General features: G+C 37.9%; 1 protein-coding gene and 1 pseudogene across 2 annotated transcripts in view; one reads left to right on the forward strand and one right to left on the reverse strand.

Annotated features, from left to right (window-relative positions):
- The first annotated feature begins 2,685 nt into the window (after positions 1 to 2,685).
- LOC110258850 (olfactory receptor 4L1-like) lies at positions 2,686 to 3,610 on the forward strand (annotated as a pseudogene).
- A 1,485-nt stretch (positions 3,611 to 5,095) lies between these two features.
- Positions 5,096 to 26,933, reverse strand: part of LOC110261611 (uncharacterized) — a 310,291-nt gene continuing 288,453 nt past the window's right edge. The window contains exon 4 of one of the 2 annotated variants that reach the window (XM_084967019.1): positions 5,096 to 7,933. The gene's annotated coding sequence lies outside the window, so the exon portion shown is untranslated. The remainder of the gene's footprint in view (positions 7,934 to 26,933) is intronic. The other variant, XM_084967021.1, reaches the window with a different exon arrangement.

Below are 26,933 nucleotides of genomic sequence, written 5' to 3' on the forward strand. Positions count from 1 at the left end.
TACTTTAGGATAAGCATGTATAATTTTAGAAAACATGGGATTCATCAAGATTAAAATTGTTTATTCTATTAAAACCTACAATGTAAAAGGAAGAAAATATTTACTTGGATCAATTATGTTTACATTAAGTAATAAATGTATTGTATATACATGAGCAAAAGCAGAAATATTTATATCCAACAATATACTAAAACAAGTCTCGGCTCATTCTTATCCTAATAGAGACTTACATGGAGAAGTCTCAGGATTATATTAGATTTACATAAATGACTCTGATTCAACACATGCCTTTCAGTGTGTATTCTGTGACCAGATAGGAGCTTATACCCACATTCTCTCACCTGATACTCACCTCATATCCTTGGGGTGGTTCTATCTCTAAGACTTGGGAAGATTTAATTGGTTATATGTATCTTGATTGTGCATTTACTAAAGGATGTGTGGAGAATAAATGATTACAAAGTTCCACCCTAGCTCTAATATATTATCTTCAAATTCCTCCAAGGTGCACCATAACTTAAGTAAAGGTAATTAAAATGAAATGTGCAAACGATTACTCAGAGGAAAAAAATTTTCTTCACTAATAAGATTTTTGTCTAAGTTATATGATAGTTTATTCCATTTGTATTGCCTTTGTACCCTCATAGTATAAGAATAGGTGAATTAAGTGCAGAACCAAATAAATATTTTGATAAAGCTTGCACAGAAAGGAAGGAGAAGAAAAAGAGAAACAAATGCTGGTAAAGTCAACAACATAAATGAATACCAAATTTCCCTCTGAAATAAATTAGAAGGCCAAAATAAATCTTTCTCAATCAAGTTATGCTTAACTGAATTAATTTCATGTGCAGGTTTTCCTATTGTTTGTTGTATCCCAGGGCATAAAATTCCATCTACCAAAGGCATTGGTTCCGAAATTACAGCTGGCATATTCATTATCTAACAATTACCAAGCCTTGTCATTTCTCCCAAGTGCATTTAATTACTGCAATTACTGTCACAAAGGTGTCACTATCAATAATCCTGCCCACTCACGTGATAACCATGTAATACCGCCCTTCATAGAGGTGTGGTGTGGCGCTGTGCTCTGTGTGCCCCTCCAGGTCCACAGCCCACTGTTTAGCACCCACTCTATACACTCCTGGACAGTGATCTACAGTATTTTCATTTTTATTTCCCCTAATTGTTAGGCCATGACCATTTCTTAACAATATCTGAGATAAGAGAGCAACTCAGGAAATTAAGGTTGGATAATAGTGATATGATATTTCAAAAGGAGACTGAGTAGAATTGAAAACAACGGAATTACAGGTCACTGGAGAAAAGAAAACAGACACTTCCTAAGCATTTTAAAACTTAATTCAGTCCCTTTTCCTGACATATGGAATCTTAAAAAAAGACAGACTAAACTTTGCAGAACAGATGCTGACTCACAGACATTGAAAAATTTATGGTCACTGGAGGAGACAGTTTGCGGGGTGGGGGGATGTGCTTCGGTTGTGGGATGGAAATCCTGTGAAATTGGACTGTGATGATCATTATACAACTATAGATGTGATAAATTCATTTGAGTAATAAAAAAATAAGAAAAACCTTAATTCAGTCACTTTTCCAAATATACCACTCTATTCACTGCTATTAATTCTTTTCCTCCTATAAGCTCTCATCCATTTTCTAAGATTGGTCCTTTTTTGTTTATTGACCAGTAGTACTCTCTCTATATTTTAAGTAGTTTAAAGATAGGGACAACTAAGCTTGAAACTGTATCTTGAAAGTAACACTTGGAATTAGTTCACCATTTCAAAAAATTCTTACAGCATCTTCGATACATCATGTGCTAAACTAAATATTTTCTTATATGTTTGATTGCTTTTTTTGTTCATAAGTTAATCTCTCTAGGGATAAACTCTCTAGATACGGGGCATTGATTCATTCTGCATAAAGAAAAAAGTACAGTTAATTAATAGAAAGATTCCATTGTACTTGCTGAATAATATCTGCTGATCCATATGAATGGAACAGATGAATTTAATCAATATGTAGTAACTTGCCCATAAATATACATTCCTTTAATTCTGGAGGTAAAATGGTCTTGCTATAAGCCCAGATGCTGGTCAGACTGATGGGGATTGAATACTTGTTTTGATTCTTATTAGTTATGTAATCATGAGTTAGTCATTTAATACACCTATGCCAGAGCTTCCTTATATGTAAAATTAGTATAATTATAATACTTCATGAGACTGTTATGAACACTAAGTATGTTAAAGTATGTGAAATACTTAGAAGAAGGCTTTACTCATAATAATCACATAATTGTTACCACTTATTTTTCACCACTCTAGATCCTATGGATGATGTCCAAAAGCTGAGTAAAGAGGACATAGTGTAATACATTACAACCAAAGCAAAATCTATACCTTCAGACTGAATCATTTAACTATTTACTTCCAAGCTATTGCATACCTCCAGTCATACACAATACACAAATATTTAACTGAACAATGATGATACAGGATTTGAGAAATCAGGTTCAAAAAGATCCATGATTTAAGATTATATGCTCTCATATCACTAGCTACGTTGAATGAAATAGAAACCAGAAAATGTCAGTACTAATCGTGGCTTTTTAAAAAAGATCTCTTTGTATGTAAAGAACTTCTGGAATCTTTCTGAGTTGAGTAAATGGATCTGAAAAATGGATCTGTAGTGACCGAGTTTATTTTAGTAGGATTTTCTGTAGGATGGGAGCTTCAGTTTGTCTTCTTGGTGACATTCTCCTTGATCTATGGTGCTACTGTGTTGGGAAACGTTCTCATCATGGTCACGGTGACATTCAGTTCCACCCTTCATTCTCCCATGTACTTCCTCCTTGGAAACCTCTCCTTCCTGGACATGTGTCTCTCCACAGTCACCACACCCAAGATGATCAGAGATTTGCTCACTGAACACAAGGTCATCTCCATGTGGGGCTGCATGGCTCAGATGTTCTTTATGCACTGCTTTGGAGGTGCTGAGGCGACTCTTTTGGTAGCCATGGCTTTTGACAGATATGTAGCCATATGTAAACCCTTGCACTACAGGACGATCATGAGCCACAAGTTGCTGAAAGGGTTTGCTATGCCTTCGTGGACAATTGGCTTTATACACACCATGAGTCAGATGGTATTAACAGTGAACTTGCCTTTCTGTGGCCCCCACATCATAGACAATATATTTTGTGACCTTCCCCTTGTGATTAAGCTTGCCTGTATGGACACTTACACCCTGGAATTATTTGTCATTGCTGGCAGTGGACTGCTCTCATTTATCTGTTTCCTCCTGCTGCTTGTCTCCTATACTGTCATCCTGCTCACTGTGCAACAAAGATCATCTGGAGGGCTCTCCAAGGCTCTGTCCACGTTGTCTGCCCACATCTGTTCTTTGGGCCATGTATCTTTATCTATGCCTGCCATTCAGTAGTTTTGCTGGCAATAAAATCCTTGCTGTATTTTACACTGTTATCACACCCTTACTCAATCCTATTATTTACACTTTGAGAAATGAGAAAATGCAAGAGGCCATGAGAAAATTATGTTTCCAAAAATGCTAGTCCACACAGAACTTCTAGATTTTAGCGCTGTGTTACTAACACAACTTTCGAATACAATGCTAATACAATTTGAACAGACTGTATGTAATACAGTTTCACTCTTATGTCATAGTCATAACTGGTATAGAAAAGAAATCAATAATAAATATTTTAAATATAGTATTTAAAGATATATAATATTAATATAATATTGAATATAATATTAAAAAGAAATAATATTTCTCAGTTAATGCTGTTACAATGATAATTAGTGATCTACAGCAAAATAAACGTACAAAAGCATTGAATACCATGCAGATTCAATATATATTCACTATTGAATAAATAAGTATAAAATATGTGGTAAATTCTATTAGAGATGATGTTAATAAATATGGATTGTTAATGAATTGTAAACTTATCATTAAATGAGGCAAACTGAACCAATAATGATTGAAAGGATATAAACAACAATGGAAAATAATCTAATCTCTTGAAACAATGAGACAAAAATAAGAATAAATTTCATAATATTGTGAATGTAAGTTATCTAAAGTGAATATAAGATACCAAAAGGAAAAAAAAAAATGGAAGGACAATTTTTATGACACTACGAAGAACAGCCTTGAAACCAAATGATCCAAGAAACAACATAAATATTTACAGTTGACTTTCAAACTTCAATAAATAAATGTGAACTACACTATTTGAATTTACGTACTTTATCATGTATTTTTTTTCCAAGTCCTTTACATAAAACTACAGATTATTTTGTCTTTGGTAGGCTTGTGATCTTTCATTGCTATTCTATGCAAAGTCTAATTGGCTTGTTAGTGTTGAAAAGGGGGTAGTTCATGCTAAATTGGGAATCTCATTATCATTGAATAAAACTTCCCAATTCAAGAGACAAACATTTCTTGCTTGTTCTAGGCATAGTGTTGAAATTGTTCCTAGACCACCACAAATTCTTTTTCCTCCACTGAAGACATTCTCCATAATCACCCAGAGTGATGTCATTATATTTTAATTCTCATTTTCTTCCTTCACTAAGACTATTTTGTGCCATTAAGACTTAGGTTCACGGAGTTCCTTTGTTGTGCAGTGTATTAAGGATCTGGTGTTGTCACTGCAGTGGCTTGGGCTGCTGTTGTGGTACATGCTTGATCGCTGGCCCAGGAACTTACACATGCCATGGATGTGGCCAAAAAAAAAAAAAAAATTTAAAAAGATGTAGGTTCATATCAACTGGACTTCACAACTCTACATAATATGCCCTGCCTCAAGAATTTTGTTCCAACCTACTCCTTTTCATAATGTTTAGCATCACATTCACTTTCTTTCAAGTTCTCCAAAGCATCAGGCATCTTCTTAACTTAGAACTATTTCCAGGCTTTTCCCTTCACAAGGAATATTCTTCTATCACCTTTTTACCCCAGTAACTCTTCTTTCAGTAAAAAGGATCCAGATAAAACATTACATTTTAGAATACCTTTCCTAAATTTACTTGGCTGGTTAAAATGTCTTTACGTTATTTTTTTTTTATTTTATTTTATTTTTTATTTTCCCACTGTACAGCAAGGGGGTCAGGTTATCCTTACATGTATACATTACAATTACATTTTTTCCCCCATCCTTTGTTCTGTTGCAACATGAGTATCTAGACATAGTTCTCAATGCTATTCAGCAGGATCTCCTTATAAATCTATTCTAAGTTGTGTCTGATAAGCCCAAGCTCCTGATCCCTCCCACTCCCTCCCCCTCCCATCAGGCAACCACAAGTCTCTTCTCCAAGTCCATGATTTTCTTTTCTGAGGAGATGTTCATCTGTGCTGGATATTAGATTCCAGTTATAAGTGATATCATATGGTATTTGTCTTTGTCTTTCTGGCTCATTTCACTCAGGATGAGATTATTTTACTCATTTATAGCATGCTGCAATTTCAGTTCTTCATATAAATTGTGGTAATAACTACTTGTGTAATTATAGGCTAATGTCAGCCTTGTTTTTAGGCTGTAACTTCACTAGTATCTAGTGTATATACTGGAACACATACATTCATACATACTTACTGAATGAATAAAGAAAGGATGAAATAACTATGTTTTAGCAGAATATTATTCAATTTGACCTACAGCTAAAGAATAATGCACCTCTACTGCAAGACATTATCTTTTAATATGATTAGAATTCACAAGGGTATATGGTGCTCATACACTTTGAAAACAAATTAGAAGTACTGGGGCTTTCGAACTAAATAAAAAGAAAATTAAATGCATAAAACTATTAAGGCAAATGTAAGAAGAAACAAAGCATGTTCAGAGTATTTATAATAAGATATCATATATTTATTTCTATTTAGTAAACAAACAAAAAAAAAATTCAGCCTTATATTACAGCATACCCATATTAAAGGAATCCTAACCATTTATGTGGCAAAATACATATCCAGTGGTGGATGGGATTATATGCCAGTTGATAAAATATTATGTGAGATTTTTGTGTCTGTCAGTATAGCACACTCAAGATTGAGTTACACAATACATAAAATTGCAAAAATCATTTAAAAATAACTTTTAGATCAATTATAGATGTTACAGTGAAAAATCATAACTGCAGCTCAGTTTGAACCTTAAACTCCAGGAAAATAAACCAGTGTTAAAACATTGCCCATTCTGAGAACATCTACAGAATATCATTACCTAGAGAGTCTACAAGTAGAACTTGGAATTTGGGAGATTCTAGACTTTGAGCGTGAACAAGGATGGAGATTGACTGGAAGCTATGCTAAAGCCTCGATTTCTGAAAAACAATAGAAAATTAGAAGAAAGCCCACCGAGCAGAAGTAAGAAGCAAGCAAGCAAGCAAACAAAAAATGTCTCTCAAACCTGGTTCTTGGTGGAGATGAAAATAAATGCTTCCTAAAAATTATGTTTGTCTTGTCATAAATGATCTTTTTATGTTCCAACAAATCAAGGCAAGAATTTTCTTTTAAATTGCTACTTAAACATGTAGGCTCATATATTTGGCAAAAGTCATACAGATATTCACTATAAAAAATGTTCCTTGAAAATAGCATTCACTGAAGTCTCACAGAAAGGTTTTAAAAATATAAACTCACAAGACAAACAAAAACTCCAGCATAAATGAGAGTCAGAAGGAAGTGAAAAGGCAATGAACAGAATGAGAAATAATATTCATAAATCACAAATCTTATTACTGCCTTGTATCTACAACACATAAAGAACTTTCACAATTCTAAAAAAAGGACAAATAATTAAAAATAGGCAGACTCTAAATTGCCAAGCTTCCAAAGAATATATACAAATGGATAATAAGTACATTAAGAGATGCTCAACAGCATTAGTCACTAAGAAATATAAATCCATTTCTCCATAGGAAACAACTTCACATCTACTAGGATAGCTGTTATCTGAAAGAAGACAATAACAAGAGTTGATGGGGATCTAGAGCAACTGGAACCCTTATATATAAATGGTACAAACATTTTGGAGGGATTTTTGATGGTTCCTCAAAATAGTAAACACAGAGTTATTACCATGTGACTTAGCCATTTCATCTCAAACACACATGCAAAATAAAACATGTCCTCATAAAAAAACTGTACACGAATGACTATAGTATCTTTCCTCATAATTCTCAAAAGGTTAAAACAACCCAAATGTTCATCAACTGATGAATTATAAACAAATATACTATATCCATACAATGGAATATTATTTGGCAAATAAAAAGGAATCAGGTACTTACAAGGTTACAACACACATGAATCTTGAAAACTTTTAGCTAAGTTAAAGAAATGGGTCACTAAATACTGCACATTGTATGAGTCCATTTGTATGAAATGTCCTGAATAGGCACATCTTTACAGGTAGAAAGTAGATTAATGGTTTCCTAGGTCCATGGGGTGGGAGGGGAATGAGAATGTCATTTTTAAAGGCTGGCTTCTCTTTGCTTAATGTTTCCAAGATTCATCCACATTGCAACTTGTATCAATACTTGATGCTAGGAGTGACGTGACATCAGCAACATGGGAGAGGAGGATTCCCTGGACTTTCCTTCCTCCACAAACACAACAATTCAGCAACAATTCATGCACAAATTTTCTTCATGAGAAATCAGAAAATAATGGAACTTCTCCTGCATCCCAGGAGAATGAAAAATCAGACTCACCAAGGCAGGTAAGGAGAATGAGGTCTTGCTGGTCTTGCAGCTCTGGCAGATCTGTCACTGTCTAGCTGCTAGGAGGAAAACAGGCAGTAGCTTGAGCCAACATATGCCACTGATCCTCCATAACTCAGTGCAGAGTGAGTGGATAAAAAATTCCAACTCTCAGCTTCACCCTGTAAAGGAAAAGAGTCAATTTATGCATCTACTACCCCAATTTCCAAGAGGCTTCCCAAAGAACTAGCACTCATCCCACCAATCATGGAGTTCTGACAGCCTTGGCACAGTCTAGATGCTGGAGGGAAATGGAGATGGCAGCTTGGACCCCCAGATACCATAGCTCCACCTCCACACCTCATCATGAGCTCAGCACAGCATGTAAAAGTGAAAACCATTGCCCAGAGGCTGTCTGCTTCCCCTGGGGAGGAAAAACATTGATAAAGGACCTTGAAATCAGGCCAGACTTATTACTGAGGACCTTTTCCAGTACAAAGCCAATCTGTGAAGACTGGGAGGCTGCACTGTCTAATGGGTAGAAATGAACACAGAGTATCAAGGAAAGAGAGAACTAGCCAAAGATGTTTTAAACAGAGGAACCAGAGAAATTTCTAGAAACTGACCCTAATGAAACAGTCATATGATTTCTTTGACAGAGAATTTAAAATAGCTATCATAAAGATGTCCAACAAGGTCAAGAGAACAATGCATGATGAAGGAAACCTCAACACTCCCTTCAATAATAGTACCATGGTTCCTGCCAGAACATGCAAGTGAAATCTTACAATTATTTTAGTATAAAATCTCTTTCCTTCCTGATCAGCCCGCAATTGTCCTAGGGGTTATTCTTGGGCTCTACTCTAATTATCAACTGGAGGGGAAGTTAGGCCAGGCTTAAAATGTTATGTACTGCCTTGCAGAAGAGAAGTCCCTGAAGCTCCTAGAGTAGGAGAAAGTTCGAGCTCTTACTAAGGTGAAGAAGTCTGAAAAACCAAAGTCTTCAGAGACAATTATCCAGATATACCTATATCATATTTCAGGGTTTTAGATTTTCCTTGTCACTGCCCTGACCTTAGCTTAATACACATAAGCTTTGACTGAGTGTTTGCATCTCTCTGGAGCTGTGTAACTCTGCTCGATCTTCAGTCTCCTACCTGTCTTCTTACCACAGGAGACAAGAGACTCTTCGTCAACTACCAAGGAGTTCATAAATCCTTAAACTTAACTTTTAACTGTTAGTCACTTTCCACTGTTACTTCAAGGCACCACTACAACTCATGACAAAAAACAACTCTACTCATTGTAGGAATTTGTCTCCCCTTATCCTCTTTTTTTTTTTTTTTTTTTGCCTTTTTTTTTTTGCCATTTCTTTGGGCTGCTCTTGCAGCATATGGAGGTTCCCAGGCTAGGGGGTGAATCGGAGCTATAGCCACCGGCCTATGCCAGAGCCACAGCAGCGCGGGATCCAAGCCACGTCTGCAACCTATACCACAGCTCACGGCAATGACGGATCGTTAACCCACTGAGCAAGGGCAGGGACCGAACCCGCAACCTCATGGTTCCTAGTCGGATTTGTTAACCACTGCACCATGATGGGAACTCCCTCCCCTTATCTTTCAAATGACTGAATCATTCACCTGCAGTAGCCTTCCTTTCCAACAGGATGTATTCCTACATCACCGCCTGTGAAATCTTCAGCAGATAGTATGCCACATATACTATGCCAGAGCTCATCTGTGTCCTATCTACCACATGCAACATAGTCCTATTTACCCATAAAGGTGGTGAGTGAGCCAGCTACAAATTCCCATTAACCATCTGATTCTCAGACCACTCCCAGTACCAATTATGTTAGTTTAGGTCATCTGAGAAGTAGGCATTAAGATGGGGTTAGAGAACATTTACTCAGTGGAATTCTACCCAGCAATCAAATTTTAAAAAATAAATAAATTTGTACATGAAACAAATGGCATCTATTTCTCAAGGACAGTGATTTTAGGGGGAAGATAATCAAAAGAGTACATATTATAAGATTTTACTTAAATGAAATTCAACAATAGATAAAACTGGTATTTTGTGAGAGAAATGAGAAAGGTCCTTACTTCTGCTGGTGAATGAGTAGCCCAAGTAGCCCAAGGGAAAATTTTGGTGTAAGAGAAATATTTTGCAATTTGACAAGGGTGATGGTTTCATAGATACATGCACAATAAAAACAAAATTTTCAGTCTATATGTTTTAAGACTTGTCCATCCTAACATCTATAAATTATGTCTCCTATAGTTAATAGAATTAAAAAGATGAATTAAAAATGAATGGCAACCCAGGGGGTGATGCACCCCTAAAAAGCAGCTGCCCAACACCGCCAACCCCCTGCAAGAACCCCACAGCCTAAAAACACCAGAGCAAGCTCTGCATGGCCAAGTGAAATCTGCTACCATCGCGGTGTGGACCTCTCAGTCCTGTCTGCCCTCAGGAAGTCCTCCTTTACTTCAAAGAGACCCTGTTAGCCCCATCAACACTCCAGAAAAGCCACACTGCCTCAAAAAAGATTGACCAACAACGCCAGCCCTCAGGAAATATTCCACGGCAGTGACAAGGCAAACACTGCCCGATCACGGAGAGTACAACTCCCTCAGGAGAAAGAAAACAACAAGCAAGATGAAGAAGCTGAGAAACCACTCCCAGTCAAACCAACAGGAGAACTCACCTAAAACAGTCAACAATGAAACAGATCTCTGCAGGCAGACAGACCTGGAGTTCAAAAGAGAAATAGTGAAAATACTGAAGGAATTAAGAGAAGATATGAACAGTAATGCAGATACCCTCAGAAAGGAGCTAGAAAATATAAGGAGGAGCCAAGAAAAACTAGAACATTCATTTGCAGAGATGCAAACTGAACTAGGGGCAGTAAAAACCAGAATGAATAATGCAGAAGAACGAATCAGTGATATGGAAGATAGAATAATGGAAATCACTCAATCTGGTCAACAGACAGAAAACCGAATCAAAAAACTGGAAAGCAATATAAGAGACCTATGGGATAATATAAAGCGGGCCACTCTACGCATAATAGGAATTCCAGAAGGAGTAGAAAAAGATAAGGGAATGGAAAATATATTTGAAGAAATTATTGCTGGAAACTTCCCAAATCTAAAGGATACTGGATTAAAGATACAAGAAGCACAGAGGGCCCCAAACACACTGAACCCAAACAGACCCACACCAAGACACATCATAATAAAAATGGCAAAAGTTAGTGATAAAGAGAGGATCCTCAAGGCAGCAAGAGAAAAACAGAATGTTACCTACAAGGGAACCCCCATAAGAATATCAGCTGATTCCTCTACAGAAACACTACAGGCCAGGAGGGAATGGCAAGAGATATTTAAAGTGCTCAAAGGAAAAAATATGCAACCTAGAATACTCTATCCAGCAAGAATATCATTTAAAATAGAAGGGGAAATAAAAATTTTTCCCAAGACACAAAAACTTAAAGAATACAGCAACACAAAACCCAGGTTAAAGGAAATATTGAAAGGGCTTCTCTAAACCAAAAAGAAAGGAAGGAGAGGGAAGAAAAAAGAAAAGAAAAAAAAAAAGAAGAAGAAGAAGAAGAAGAAGAGGAAGAACTAGGACTGAGGAAACTGCAATCAGAGAGAAGTCACTCAAATAAGCCAGCATCCAGATTTAATCATGAACATGTTTCAAACAAAATAAAATTAAAAAGAAAAAAATAAAAAAGAGTCATCAAAACCATAAAATGTGGGCAAGGGATGTCAGGAGGTAAAAAACCCATTTTGTTTATATGTATGTCTCTCTTCTTAATTTTAATATAGTAATGAGGTGTTTGAACTTACAGGACCATCAGGCTAAAACACACAATTACGGGAAGGGGTTAGCATACTTAAAAAACAGGGCAATCACAAGCCAAAACCAAATATTGCATTTGCAAAAAATGAAAAAAAAAACCACTCAAGCAGATAATAACAGGAGACCATCCAAACAAAAAAAAAAAAAAAAATGGAGAACCACAGAATCAACTGGAACACGAGGTTCAAATGGCAATAAATAATCATCTATCAATTATCACCTTAAATGTCAATGGACTGAATGCCCCAATCAAAAGACACAGAGTGGCTGAGTGGATAAAAAGCCAAAAACCTTCAATATGCTGCCTACAAGAAACTCACCTTAGGACAAAAGATACATATAGATTGAAAGTGAAAGGGTGGGGAAAAATATTTCACGCCAATAGACATGACAGAAAAGCAGGAGTCGCAACGCTCATATCAGACAAAATAGACTTTAAAACAAAAGGCATAAAGAAAGACAAAGAAGGACACTATTTAATGATTAAGGGATCCATCCAAGGAGAGGATGTTACTATTGTCAACATATATGCCCCAAATACAGGAGCACCCAGATACACACAACAAATATTAACAGACATAAAGGGAGATATTGATGAGAATACAATCATAGCAGGAGACCTCAATACCCCCCTCACATCAATGGACAGATCCTCTAGACAGAAAACCAATAAAGCAACAGAGATCCTAAAGGAAACAATAGAAAAGTTAGACTTCATTGATATCTTCAGGACACCTACATCCAAAAAAAGCAGAATACACATTCTTCTCAAATGCTCATGGAACATTCTCAAGAATCGACCACATATTGGGACACAAAGCGAATCTCAATAAATTTAGGAGCGTAGAAATTATCTCAAGTATCTTCTCTGACCACAATGCCATGAAATTAGAAATCAACCATGGGAAAAAGAAAGAGAAAAAACCTACTACATGGAGACTCAACCACATGCTACTCAAAAACCAATGGGTCAATGAGGAAATCAAGAAGGAAATTAAAAACTACCTCGAAACAAATGATAATGAAGACACAACCTCTCAAAATCTATGGGATGCTGCGAAAGCAGTGCTCAGAGGGAAATTTATAGCAATCCAGGCCTTTCTCAAAAAAGAAGAAAGATCCCAAATGGACAACTTAACCCTCCACCTAAACGAATTAGAAAAAGAAGAACAAAAAAGGCCTAACGTCAGCAGAAGGAAGGAAATTATAAAGATCAAAGAAGAAATCAATAAAATAGAGACTCAAAAAACAATAGAGAAAATTAATAAAACCAAGAGCTGGTTCTTTGAAAAGGTGAACAAAATTGACAAACCCCTGGCCAGACTCACTAAAAAGAGGAGAGAAAGAACCCAAATCACCAAAATTATAAATGAAAAAGGAGAGATCACAACGGATACAGCAGAAATACAAAAAACCATAAGAGAATACTATGAACAACTGTATGGCAACACGTTTGACAATCTGGAAGAAATGGACAATTTTCTAGAATCTTACAGCTTGCCAAAACTGAATCAAGCAGAAACAGACCAACTGAACAGACCAATCACTAGAAATGAAATTGAAGAGGTCATAAAATCACTCCCTACAAATAAAAGTCCAGGACCAGATGGCTTCACAGGTGAATTCTATCAAACATATAAAGAGGAATTGGTGCCCATCCTCCTTAAACTCTTTCAAAAGGTTGAAGAAGAAGGAATACTCCCAAAGACATTCTATGAGGCCACCATCACCCTCATTCCAAAAGCAGACAGAGATACCACCAAAAAAGAAAACTATCGCCCAATATCATTGATGAATACAGGTGCAAAAATTCTCAAAAAAATCTTAGCCAACCGAATCCAACAACATATCAAAAAAATTATACACCATGACCAGGTTGGGTTCATCCCAGGTTCACAAGGATGGTTCAACATACGCAAATCAATCAGCATCATACACCACATTAACAAAAAAAAGGTCAAAAATCATATGATCATCTCAATAGACGCAGAAAAAGCATTTGACAAAGTTCAACATCCATTCATGATCAAGACCCTCGCCAAAGTGGGTATAGAGGGAACATTCCTGAATATAATCAAAGCCATTTATGATAAACCCACAGCAAATATAATCCTCAATGGGGAAAAACTGAAAGCCTTCTCACTCAAATCTGGAACAAGACAGGGATGCCCACTCTCACCACTGCTCTTCAACATAGTTTTGGAAGTCTTAGCCACAGCAATTAGACAAACAAAAGAAATAAAAGGCATCCATATAGGAAGAGAAGAGATCAAACTGTCACTGTATGCAGATGATATGATACTATACCTAGAAAACCCTAAGGACTCAACCCCAAAACACCTTGAACTGATTAATAAATTCAGCAAAGTGGCAGGATATAAGATTAACATTCAGAAGTCAGTTGCATTTCTATATACCAGCAATGAAACATTAGAAAAGGAATACAAAAAAATGATACCTTTTAAAATTGTACCTCACAAAATCAAATACCTCGGAATACACCTGACCAAAGAGGTAAAGGACCTATATGCCGAGAACTATAAAACTTTAATCAAAGAAATCAAAGAAGATGTAAAGAAATGGAAAGATATTCCATGTTCCTGGATTGGGAAAATCAATATTGTGAAAATGGCCATCCTACCCAAAGCAATCTACAGATTCAATGCAATCCCTATCAAATGACCCATGACATTGTTCACAGAACTAGAACAAACAATCCAAATATTTATATGGAACCACAAAAGACCCTGAATCGCCAAAGCAATCCTGAGAAACAAAAACCAAGCAGGAGGCATAACTCTCCCAGACTTCAAGAAATACTACAAAGCCACAGTCATCAAAACAGTGTGGTACTGGTATCAACACAGACAGACAGACCAATGGAACAGAATAGAGAATCCGGAAATAAACCCTGACACCTATGGGAAATTAATATTTGACAAGGGAGGCAAGAACATCAAATGGGAAAAAGAAAGTCTATTCAGCAAGCATTGCTGGGAAACCTGGACAGCTGCATGCAAAGCAATGAAACTAGAACACACCCTCACACCATGCACAAAAATAAACTCCAAATGGCTGAAAGACTTCAATATACGACAGGACACCATCAAACTCCTAGAAGAAAACATAGGCAAAACACTCTCTGACATCAACATCATGAATATTTTCTCAGGTCAGTCTCCCAAAGCAATAGAAATTAGAGCAAAAATAAACCCATGGGACCTCATCAAACTGAAAAGCTTTTGCACAGCAAAGGAAACTAAAAAGAAAACAAAAAGACAACTTACAGAATGGGAGAAAATAGTTTCAAATGATGCAACTGACAAGGGCTTAATCTCTAGAATATACAAGCAACTTATACAACTCAACAGCAAAAAAGCCAATCAATCAATGGAAAAATGGGCAAAAGACCTGAATAGACATTTCTCCAAGGAAGATATACAGATGGCCAACAAACACATGAAAAAATGCTCAACATCGCTGATTATAAGAGAAATGCAAATCAAAACTACCATGAGATACCACCTCACACCAGTCAGAATGGCCATCATTAATAAATCCACAAGTAACAAGTGCTGGAGGGGCTGTGGAGAAAAGGGAACCCTCCTGCACTGCTGGTGGGTATGTAAACTGGTACAGCCACTATGGAGAACAGTTTGGAGATACCTTAGAAATCTATACATAGAACTTCCATATGACCCTGCAATCCCACTCTGGGGCATCTATCCAGAGAAAGCTCTACTTAAAAGAGACACATGCACCCGCATGTTCATTGCAGCCCTATTCACAATAGCCAGGACATGGAAACAATCCAAATGTCCATCGACAGATGATTGGATTCGGAAGAAGTGGTATATATACACAATGGAATACTACTCAGCCATAAAAAAGGATGACATAATGCCATTTGCAGCAACATGGATGGAACTAGAGAATCTCATCCTGAGTGAAATGAGCCAGAAAGACAAAGACAAATACCATATGATATCACTTATAACTGGAATCTAATATCCAGCACAAATGAACATCTCCTCAGAAAAGAAAATCATGGACTTGGAGAAGAGACTTGTGGCTGCCTGATGGGAGGGGCAGGGAGTGGGAGGGATCGGGAGCTTGGGCTTATCAGACACAACCTAGAATAGATTTATAAGGAGATCCTGCTGAATAGCATTGAGAACTATGTCTAGATACTCATGTTGCAACAGAAGAAAGGGTGGGGGAAAAAACTGTAACTGCAATGTATACATCTAAGGATGACCTGACCCCCTTGCTGTACAGTGGGAAAATAAAAAAAAAAAAAAAAAAAATGAATGGCAAAAACATCAGAGTTGTTTGAAGTTATTTGGGATGGTATCCTTTCAGCAGTAATGGCAATAAAATAAAACTTTTGGGTGCATTGTGTTAATAATATTAATAATAATAAAGCAATATCTTGGTTTGTTTTCTTACATGAAACCTCCCTTTCCCCCTTCCCTTGGGGAGACAGCTATAAGTTCTTATAGCCAATGTCTAATTACATTCTCCAAGGTAAAAGTATGCCTTAGGGAGAGGAATTCTAAGTTGGCTGGCCTTAACAGATACCTTATTATTTCTTTGTTTTTTATATTCTAGCTTTTTGGCATGTTTGTGTGCTGTATTTGTCTCTAATTTTTTCTCATGCAGTAAATTTAACTAGCAATGCATTTTAATTAATAGTATTTTCAAATTTTCTATTTTCCTTTCAGCAAAATAGGTGTGATTCACTAGTAAATTATCTATCACTTAATTCTTTCTTTTTTCCTGGCACTAAGACCTCTATAAATGAGTATATTTTATAAATTAAAATGAGGTTTAGAACATTTGACTCACAGTCTATATTTGCATAATATATATATATTACATATATATGCATATATATATGTAAAATTCTCAGTTCAAACTGAGGAACATTAGTCATCAAAGGTATAGATCATTTCATAGGATGTGATAGAGCTTCAGTTTTCTTATTTGACAAGGTAATTTGTTAAGCTTCTGAGGAAAACAGATTCTTGGATCACAATTTTATTAGAAATAAATATGAATGGATAATAAGAAGAATCAAGAGTTTCTATTACCGTAAAATATTCAAATTATTAATTGATAACATAGTTGGAAATCAAGGTCCAACATGGAATGGTGGCAGATAGAGTTCTTTCTTTCATACTGAATTATCTCATATGATGAGCTGATTTTTTCCTTAATACTAAGGTGACTTTTAAGAATTTGAATGTCGGTTTTGAGTTATAATTTCAGAATATTGAACTGACTTCTCTTTACCTGGAAATGATTAAAAAATTGGCTTATCCATAGGATTAAACATTTATCTAATAAAGATAAATAAAGAATGAAAGAATGTATACATATATACACAAATAATGAAATTACATCGTACTTGTAATCATATTCAATATGAGAGCCTCTATCTAAACAAGACTACTTATTGTGTTGCCCTATATATATATGTATGTATGTGTGTGTGTGTATATATATATATATATATATATATAGTTACTTCATGTATCTAGAATTAAAGTCACTAGAAAGAGATCACTGCCTGATATGATCTCCAACATCAGTGTAATACTACCGCAGAGGGATATTTTCTTCAAAATTTTCAGCTTGGACTAAACAAGAATGAATAGAAAATTATAGGGTAATGAAGTATTATCAAATTCTAAGTAACATGAATATATAGGAACTAAAATAGAAAAAAGAGAAAGAAACTTCTGGAATGCTAGAAAGCAATGAGCTAGGCTGAATTATGAAGAACCTGGCTGTTGCAGAAGCTTTTAAAAGGCTGGGTAGTGCAGGAGAAACAAGTTTCAGAGAACAGCCTCACAGTTATCCATTATTTTGCTTGTTGCCTCCAAGTCAGCCAGTAAAAACTTGCCAGTGAAACACCAAACTTATAAATTACCACCACTGTCTCCTCCTGAAATCTTTTTAGGTTTCTTCTATCTTTTATTTTCTAAACTGCTGATTATCTTCTAATCTCATATCAGCAACTTATGATTAAATAAGATTTTTAAGTCACAGATTGTTGTACACTCAAAAATTCTATGACTTGCCTAAAATATTATCTTTGCACTTTTTTAACCTGAATATAAACAAGTGTTTGCAATTATATCTTATAAAAATGAAGGTAAATGATTTTAAAAAATAGAAATACTTATCTTAAAGCACAGGATAAAATAGTTCATCTTAGTAAAACCAAAAACATGAAAACGATAAAGAAGAAAATAAATACCATTCCAGAGAAAGGGATTTCCCCCCCCCCCCCAGATTTGGAGAGGTGTAATCTACACAGTTCCCACTGATTAACAATCTAGTTGAATACTCATGTGTTGCTCCAGTAACTAATTAACCATTGTTAAATAAATGGAAGTGGAGAAAAACAAAATTCCTAAGGCAAGAAAACATAACACAAAGATTTCACATCTGGGAAAATAGCCACTTAGAATTGAAAAATACACATATTTTTTCTAATGAAATAACTCATTAAGAATTCTTTCTTAGGAAGCTCTTAGAAGAAATTAAGGAGAGGTAGATCAAGATGGTGGAGGAGTAAGACTTCGAGCTCAGCTTCTCCCACAAATACATCAAAAAAACACATCTACATGTAAAACGACTCATACAGAACATCTACTCAATGCTGGCAGAAGAACTTAAACTTTCAAAATGGGCAAGAAACCCTTGACATAACTGGGTAGAACAAAAGAAAAAGAGAGAGAAAGGCAATCAGGATGGGACTAGCATTCCTGAGAGGGAGCTCTGAAGATGAAAAAGAACCCACATTCTGGGAAGACACCCAACCTACCAGCAGATCAGCCCGGACGGAGGGACCTCAAAGTTGTAGAGGAAAGCACAGCAGCTGGACTGAGGTCAAAGCAGAGTGAGGGCCGCACAGATCATCTGCAGCACCGCCCGGACACCACAGCCTGAGACGCTTGGGCAGGGGCTGGGTGCTGAGAGTTAGGCTCCAGAGGACAGTCCCAGGGACAGGACCAGGGCTGGCTGTGTGAGAACAGCCTAAGGGGCTAAGGAGCAGTGCGCCATGGCGGGAGCGGTGTGCTACTGGCTGGGGAGTGGAATGCCATGGCAGAGGGAGCCTGGGAGAAGGTCTGGGGCTACAGGAGTAGTGAAGCGCCATTGTTGGGGAGAGTGAGAGGAAGAGGAGTGGGCCGCATGCGCACTAGGGCTCTCAGAGGGTGGAGCGCCTCTGGCTCAGGCTACGAGTGGCCAGAAGCCATGTGTTCTGGCTATGGGAGACCAGGTGCTTCTGGTGGAGGCTACAGGTGGCTGGAAACCTCTTGTGTGGGCTAAGGGCAGCATGGGGCTAAGTGCAATATGGTGCCTCTTGTGTGATCTATAGGCAGCAGGAACGGACCATGGTAGTGGTCTTGGAGGCCAGAGGGAGGCATGGCCTGCCACCACTGGGGGCCTGTGAGTGGGCTCTGCCTACAGCCCCAGTCACCTCAGGGGTGGGGGAAAAAAAAAAAAAGAGGGCACTGCAACCAGGCACCACACGTTATTGCTCTCGCCCTCCTGGGAACACACCTGCCCTGCAGCTGCCACTGCTGAACGCTCTGGGCGGAGCTCAGACACTTGATCACTGTCCTTTCCCAAGACACTACAACTAGGGGAAGCTGATGCAGTACCTCCTGTGTGGGCTAAGTGAGATGGGGTGCTTAATGCATGGTCTTCAGGTGGGCAGGGGCAAAACACAGCAGTTACCTCTAGCTCCAGACATGGGCATGGCCTGCCACCACTAGGGGTCCGTGAACAAGAACCACTTGTGGCCCCAGTCACCTCAAGGGTACAACAGAGGAGGGCATTGTGACCAAACACCACCTGTTGTTGCTCTCCAATCCCTGGGAGCATACCCGCCCTATTGCTGCCACTGCTGAATGCTCCAGGCAGTGCCCACACCCTTGATCTCTGTCACTTCTCAGGGTCACTTCTCAGGGTCCCACATCTAGGAGCAGCCTGTGCTGCACCTCCTGTTTGGGCTAAGTGAGACAGAATGCTTCTTGCAAGGTCTACAGGTGGTGGGGGCAAACCACTGCACTCATCACTGACTCCAGAGGTGGGCGTGGACCGCTACCACTAGGGGTCCCTGAACAGGCACCACTTGAGGCTCCAGTCACCTCAGAGGAGAGCTTTTGCAACCTAACACTACATGTTGTTGCTCTCATTCCCCTGGGAACTCACACAGCCTGCTGCTGCCACTGCCACATGCTCTAGGCACCTTATAAATCTGCCTAGGCTCATTACTAATTCCCAGGGCCCTGCAACTAGGAGGAGCATGCACCACCTTCCTGCAGGTCCTTGCTGCTGTTAAGAGCCCCCAAACCAGGCAATGACTACTAGCCCTACCCACTGCCTCCTCCCTGGAAACACATTCAGCACTCTGGGGATAACAGCCTGCTCATACCAAAGAAAGAGACAGCAAATATTCAAACTCCCACATCGAAAATAAATAGTAACCCCCCACAAAATACAAAGGGGAGCTCTTTCATAGAAGTAGCCCTACAAGACTATAGTTTGGCTTCCCTAAACTCACAGAAAAAGAAAACCATAAGCAAAGTGAAGAAGCTCAGGAACCATTCCCAGTGAAAAGAACAGAATTCGCATGAAGCAGCAAACAGTGAAACAGACCTCTGCAGTCTGACAGACACTGAGTTCAAAAGGGACGTAGTGAAAATACTGAAGGAATTAAGGCTGAATATCAAGGAATTAATAGCAGATATGACCAGTAATGCAGATTCCTTTAGAAAGGAACTAGTAAATATAAGGAGGAACATAGAAAAATTATAAAATTCACTTGCAGAAATGTAAATTGAGCTAAAGGCACTAAATAGCAGAATGAATAATGCAGAGGAATTAGTGACTTGGAAGACAGAATAATGGAAATCACCCAATCAGGACAGCAGACAGAAAACCAAATGAATAAACATGAGAGCAACATAGAGACCTATGGGATAATATAAAGTGGAATAGGAATAGGAATTTCAGAAAGAGAAGAAAAGGGGATTGAAAATATATTTGAAGAATATAAAATTGTCACTCTATGCAGATGACATGATACTATATATAGAAAACCCAAGGGACTCAACCCAAAAACTATTTGAACTGGTCAACAAATTCAGCAAATTATCAGGATATCAGATTAACATTCAGAAATCAGTTACAGGTGTTGCTGGGAAAACTAGACAGCTCCATGTAAATCAATGAAACTGGAACACACCCTCACACCATGCACAAAAATAAACTCGAAATGGCTTAAAGACTTAAATGTAAGGCAAGACACCATTAGCCTCCTAGAAGGGAACATAGGCAAAACATTCCAATATCAACTTTATGAATGTTTTCTCAGGTCAGTCTCCCAAAGAACAGAAATAAAAGCAAAAATAATCCAATGGGAACCAATCAAACTGACAAGCTTTTGCACAGCAAAGGAAACCATTAAAAAAAAAAAAAAAAAAGACAACTTACAGAATGGGAGAAAATAGTTTCAAATGATGCAACGGACAAGGGCTTAATCTCTAAACTATACAAACAACTTATACAACTCTACAGCAAAAAGCCAACAACCCAATGGAAAAATGGATAAAAGACCTGAATAGACATTCCTCCAAAGAAGATATACTGATGGCCAACAAGCACATGAAAAAATGCTCAACATCCCTGATTAGTAGAGAAGTGCAAATCAAAACTACCATGAGATACCACCTCACACCAGTCAGAATGGCCATCATTAATAAGTCCACAGATAACAAATACTGGAGAGGATGTGGATAAAAGGAAACCTCCTGTACTGCTGGTGGGAATGTAAACTGGTACAACCACTATGGAGAACAGTATGAAGGTACCTAAGAAAATTATACATAGAACTACCATATGACCCAGCAATCCTACTCTTGGGCATATATCCAGACAAAACTTTACTTGAAAAAGACACATGCACTGCACTCTCATTTCAGCACTATTCATTTATTTATTTATTTTCTACTGTACAGCATGGCAACCAAGTTACACATACATGTATACATACTTTTACCTCCCATTGTCATATTCCTATGTAATTGTCTAGACATAGTTCTCAATGCTACACAGCAGGATCTCATTGTAAATCCATTCCAAGAGCAATAGTTTGCATCTGTTAACCCCAGGCTACCAATCCCTCCCACTCCCTCCCTCTCCCCTACACTGGGCAGCCACAAGTCTATTCTCCAAGTCCACAATTTTCTTTTCTGTGGAAATGTTCATTTGTGCTCTGTATTAAATTCCAGATGTAAGTGATATTATATGGTATTTGTCTTTCTCTTTCTGACTTATTTCGCTATGAGAGTCTCTAGTTCCATCCATGTTGCTGCAAATGGCATTAAGTCGTTCTTTTTTATGGCTGAGTAGTATTCCATTGTGTGTGTGTATGTATATATATATATATATATTGGATTAGGAAGAGGTGGTATATATATATATATATACCACCTCTTCCTAATCCAATTGTCTGTTGATAATTGGATAGAGCTGCAATGAACATGTGGGTGCATGTGTCTTTTATAAGGAAAGTTTGGCCTGGATATATGCCCAAGAGTGGGAATTCTGGGTCATATGGTAGTTCTATGTATAGATTTCTAAGGTACCTCTGTACTGTTCTCCATAGTGGCTGTACCAGCTTACATTCCCACCAGCAGTGCAGGAGGGTTCCTTTTCTCCACACCCCCTCCAGAACTTGCTATTTGTGGACTTATTAATGATGGCTATTCTGACTGGTGTGAGGTGGTATCTCATGGTAGTTTTGATTTCCATTTCTCTACCAATCAGGGATGTTGAGCATTTGTTCATGTGCTTGTTGGCCGTCATTACACCACTAGTCACAATAGTCAAGACATGGAAACAACCCAAATGTCCATTGACAGATGACTGGATTAAGAAGAGGTGGTATATATACACAATGGAATACTACTCAGCCATAAAAAAGAAAAAACAATGCCATTTGCAGCATCATGGATGAAACTAGAGACTCATACTAAGTGAAGTAAGTCAGAAAGAAAAAGCCAAATGCCATATGATATCATTTACATCTGGAATCTAATATATGGCACAAGTGATCCTTTCCACAGAAAAGAAAATCATGGACATGGAGAACAGACTTGTGGTCGCAAAGGGGCAGGGGTAGGGAGTGGGAGGGACTGGGAATTTGGGGTTAATATATGCAGACTATTGCCTTTGGAATGGATAAGCAATGAGATCCTGCTGTTTAGCACTGGGAACTATAGCTAGTCATTTATGATGGAGCATGATAATGTGAGAAAAAAGAATGTATACATGTATATGTAACTGGATCTCCTTGCTATACAGTAGAAAACTGACAGAGCACTGCTAAAATGGAAAAAATAAAAATCACTTAAAAAGTTAAAATTAAAAAAAAACAAGAAATTAAGAAGAAACTGCATCTAATGGTGGTAGGTTGAAAAAAGACGACTACATTTCTTTGAAGCTACTTCCACTGAGTCTGTGTTCCCTGTTTTGCATCTTTTCTGTTTCTTTCTTTCTTTCTTTCTTTCAATTGAAGTATAATTTATTATAATGTTGTGTTAGTTTCAAGTATACAGCAAAGTGATTTGTTTGTACATACATACATACATATCTATTTTTTCAGACTGTTTTCCCTTACAGGTTATTACAAAATATTGAGTATAATTCCCTATGTTATACATGAGATCCTTGTTGGTTATTTATTTTATACATAGCAATATGTATATATTAATCCCAAATTCTTAATTTATTCTGCCTTCCCTCATCTGGTCTGTTTTTGCAACTTAAAGCATAAAACCATTAGAGCAATGGAATTCAACAGAGGAGTTTTTACAACAAATTTCTATCCTCTCTGCATGAATTTTTTGTTGCAATGTGGCTTTGCCGTTCCTGTATTAAAAAGGTGGATTCTGGAGTTCCTGCCATGGCACAGTGGGTTAAGAATCTGACTGTAGAAGCTCAGGTTGCTGTGGAGGTGCAGGTTCAATTTCCAGCCTGGCACAGTGGGTTAAAGGATCTAGCATTGCCACAGCCGTAATGCATTTCTCACCTGAAGCTCAGATTTAATCCTGACCCCGGAACTTCCATATTCCACAGGTGTGGCCATAATTTTTTTCTTTTACAGGTGGATTGTATTTCTCTATGTCCTTGAATTTTGACTGCCTTTAGGATTCCTTTGATTACTAGAATTTAGTGGAAGTAGTATTCTGGAATTTCCAAGATTAGGCATTAAGAATAATTGAAACTACTTCTTCACATCCTTAAAAACCTAAGAACATCAAGGCTATAATGAATCTCCTATCAATTTTTATTAAAATGAGAGTCCACAGGTAGATAGAGTTTCTGAATGAAGAAAGAACATGTAGAGTAAGAGGCCCAGTTGATGTGCAGGGCATGAGGGTAGCCATTTTTAAAAAATATTTTTAGGGCTGCATCCATGGCATATGGGAGCTTCCAGGCTAAGGGCTGAATCAGAGCTGCAGCCACCAGCCTATGCCATAGTCACAGCAATGCCACATCTGATCTGAGATGCGTCTGTGACCTACACCACAGCTCACAGCAGTGCTGGATCCTTAACCCATTGAATGAGACCACGGATTGAACCCACATCCTCATGGATACTAGTTGGGTTTGTTACTGCTGAGCCACAATGGGAACTCCAGAATGCTGAGGGTAGCCATCTTTAAATTGTGCTCAGTTGACCAACCTAGTCAACACCACCTGAAAAAGTCTCGAATGTCCATGCTGAAACCCTGCCACATTCCAGAATCATGAACATCAACAATAACAAATTATCATTGTTTAAAAACACTAACTTATGGCATAATCTTTATGCAGTTAAAACTTGCTGTTCTGGGAATCTGTCCTTCATATCTATGCATTCAAAAATGATGCATTTAGGTTTAATTATTGCAGAATGGATATCTCTCCCAAATTTTAAATTATCCTTATGTTCCTCATAAATTTTTTAAATTTTTTTAAAAAAAATGTTTTTGTCTTTTTAGGGTTGCACCCATGGCATATGGAGTTTCCCAGGCTAGAGGTCGAATCAGAGCTAGAGCCACTGGCCTACACCACTGCCACAGCAATGCCAGATCCGAGCCTCATCTATGACCTACACCACATCTTATGGCAACCGACTGAGTGAGGCCCCAGGTCTAACCTGTACCCTTGTGGATATTAGTCAGATTTGTCTCCACTGAGCCATGATGGTAACTTCCCATATGAACTTCATATAAAGAGTGAGGAACTCTTTACATAGAAAATTCCCCAATATGGATTGTAAGTTAAAAATGAAATACAAGATATTGTATATAATATATTTCAAATGTATGTTGAAAAGAAGAAAAAAGTGCTAGGTTCCGATCAAGTAGTTGGTGTAGGAAAATCCTGAGATTACCTCCTCCCACAGACACACCAGGACTACAATTACATATTATAAATACATAAAAGTATCTTTTAAGTATCTCCAGGAATGACCAGCAGACTAGCAGAACAGATTTTCTACAACTAAAGATATAAAGCAAAGGCCACATTGCGGAAGGTAAGAAGGGCAGAGAGGCAGTCTAGTCAGAACTCACACTCCCAGTGTGATGACACACAAGTAAGAGGAATATCACAACTGTGGAGGATCCCCTTGAGGAGCAAGTGTTCTGTGCCCCATGTTGGGCTCCCTAGAGGCGGAGACCTATGCTTTGAAGATGAGACCCCATAAGTCTGGCTTTGAATATCAGTGGCACTTAAATCCAGGAGACCAGAGGGCTGTAGGAAACTGAAACTGCTTTTGAAGGGCTCATGCACAAACTTACCCACTATAAGTTCTTTCTCAGAGGCAGAAGCTTTAAAAATATCTGGGTCACACAAGAAGGAGATTCTTTGACTAATTTTAGTAGGGGCAGAGGTCTAGTAGAACTTCTTGTGGGGATAATAATGCTGGAGGGCACCATTTTTTTTTTATTCTCCTTTGAGTAGATGAACTGGACCAGCACTGACAGGTACTATTTATATTAGTCTTCATCAACCTAGCTAACACTGTGCCTATCCCTGTGTTCTCTTGAGGACCAACCTTGCCCGACTTGTCAGGCTGTCTTGATCAGCACCAGCTTCCTTCCAATGTTACTCCTGCCCCACACAATGGATGGCCCTAGCTGAACTAGCATCCTTGCAAAATGGTTTCCACTCCAAGTGGTTAACTCTGCACACAAGTGTGTCCATAGTAGCCATAAGCAGATCTGTCAGCTAGCAAGGGCAATGGCTAGCCCTGCCCACAAGCATTTATGGCCAGGCCTTGAATATAGCTGGGCTGAAAACCAGACTGCCCACCAGGATGTCCAAAGAAGTCATATCTAAGCAATGCACACACTAAGCTTGGGGACAAACTCCTTCCAGTGGTGCACCTGCAGAAACTGTGACCCAAATATAACAAGAGGGTTCACACAGCCCACACAGAAGTTACCCTAGGAGCACCTGGACCGGGTGTCCACAGGGAATGTGCCACTGGGCCCCATAGGATACCTTCTTTATAAAGTCACTCTTTGAAGACTGAAAGGTGTGGTTGGGGTACCTAATAAAGAGAAATAAACCCAGAGAGAGCTAGGCAAAATGAAGAGACAAAGAATTATCTTCCAAATGAAAGAACAAGATAAACCTCAGAGAAATGAATAAATAAAACAAAGATAAGGATTTTACCAGATAAGGAATTTAAAGTAGTAGTCATTAAGATGCTCACCAAGCTCAAAAGAAGAATGGATAACCTCAGACAGGACTTCAACAAAAAGATAAAAAATATAAAAAAGAACCAATGAGAACAGAAATATACAAGAGAAACAAAAAATACACTAGAGGGAATCAGCTGAAGATGAAAAGATGCAGATGAATGGATCAGCAATATCAAAGACTAGTTACTGGAAATCATCAGTCAGAGCAGCAAAAATAAAAAATAATTTTTAAAAATGAAGATAGTTTAAGGAACTTCTGGGATAACTCAACTTACTAACATTCACATTATAGGAGCCCAAGAAGGAGAAGAGAAAGAGAAATGTACCAAAAAACCATTTGAAGAAATAATGGCCTAAAACTTCTTTAACCCAGTGAAGGAAACATATATCCAAATTCAGGAATCACAGAGTGTCAAAGAAGATGAACTTACCTCATCAGATATTTTAATTAAAATATCCAAAGTTAAAGATAAATAGATAAAAGCAGCAAGTGTAAAACAACTAATTATATACAAATGAATTCCCATCT

The sequence above is a fragment of the Sus scrofa genome, chromosome 7, assembly GCF_054392235.1.
Source record: "Sus scrofa isolate SSC_HxYL_T2T_F1_AM1 chromosome 7, Sscrofa_HxYL_maternal_Yorkshire_Landrace_v2.0, whole genome shotgun sequence".
Classification (NCBI taxonomy): Eukaryota; Metazoa; Chordata; class Mammalia; order Artiodactyla; family Suidae; genus Sus; species Sus scrofa.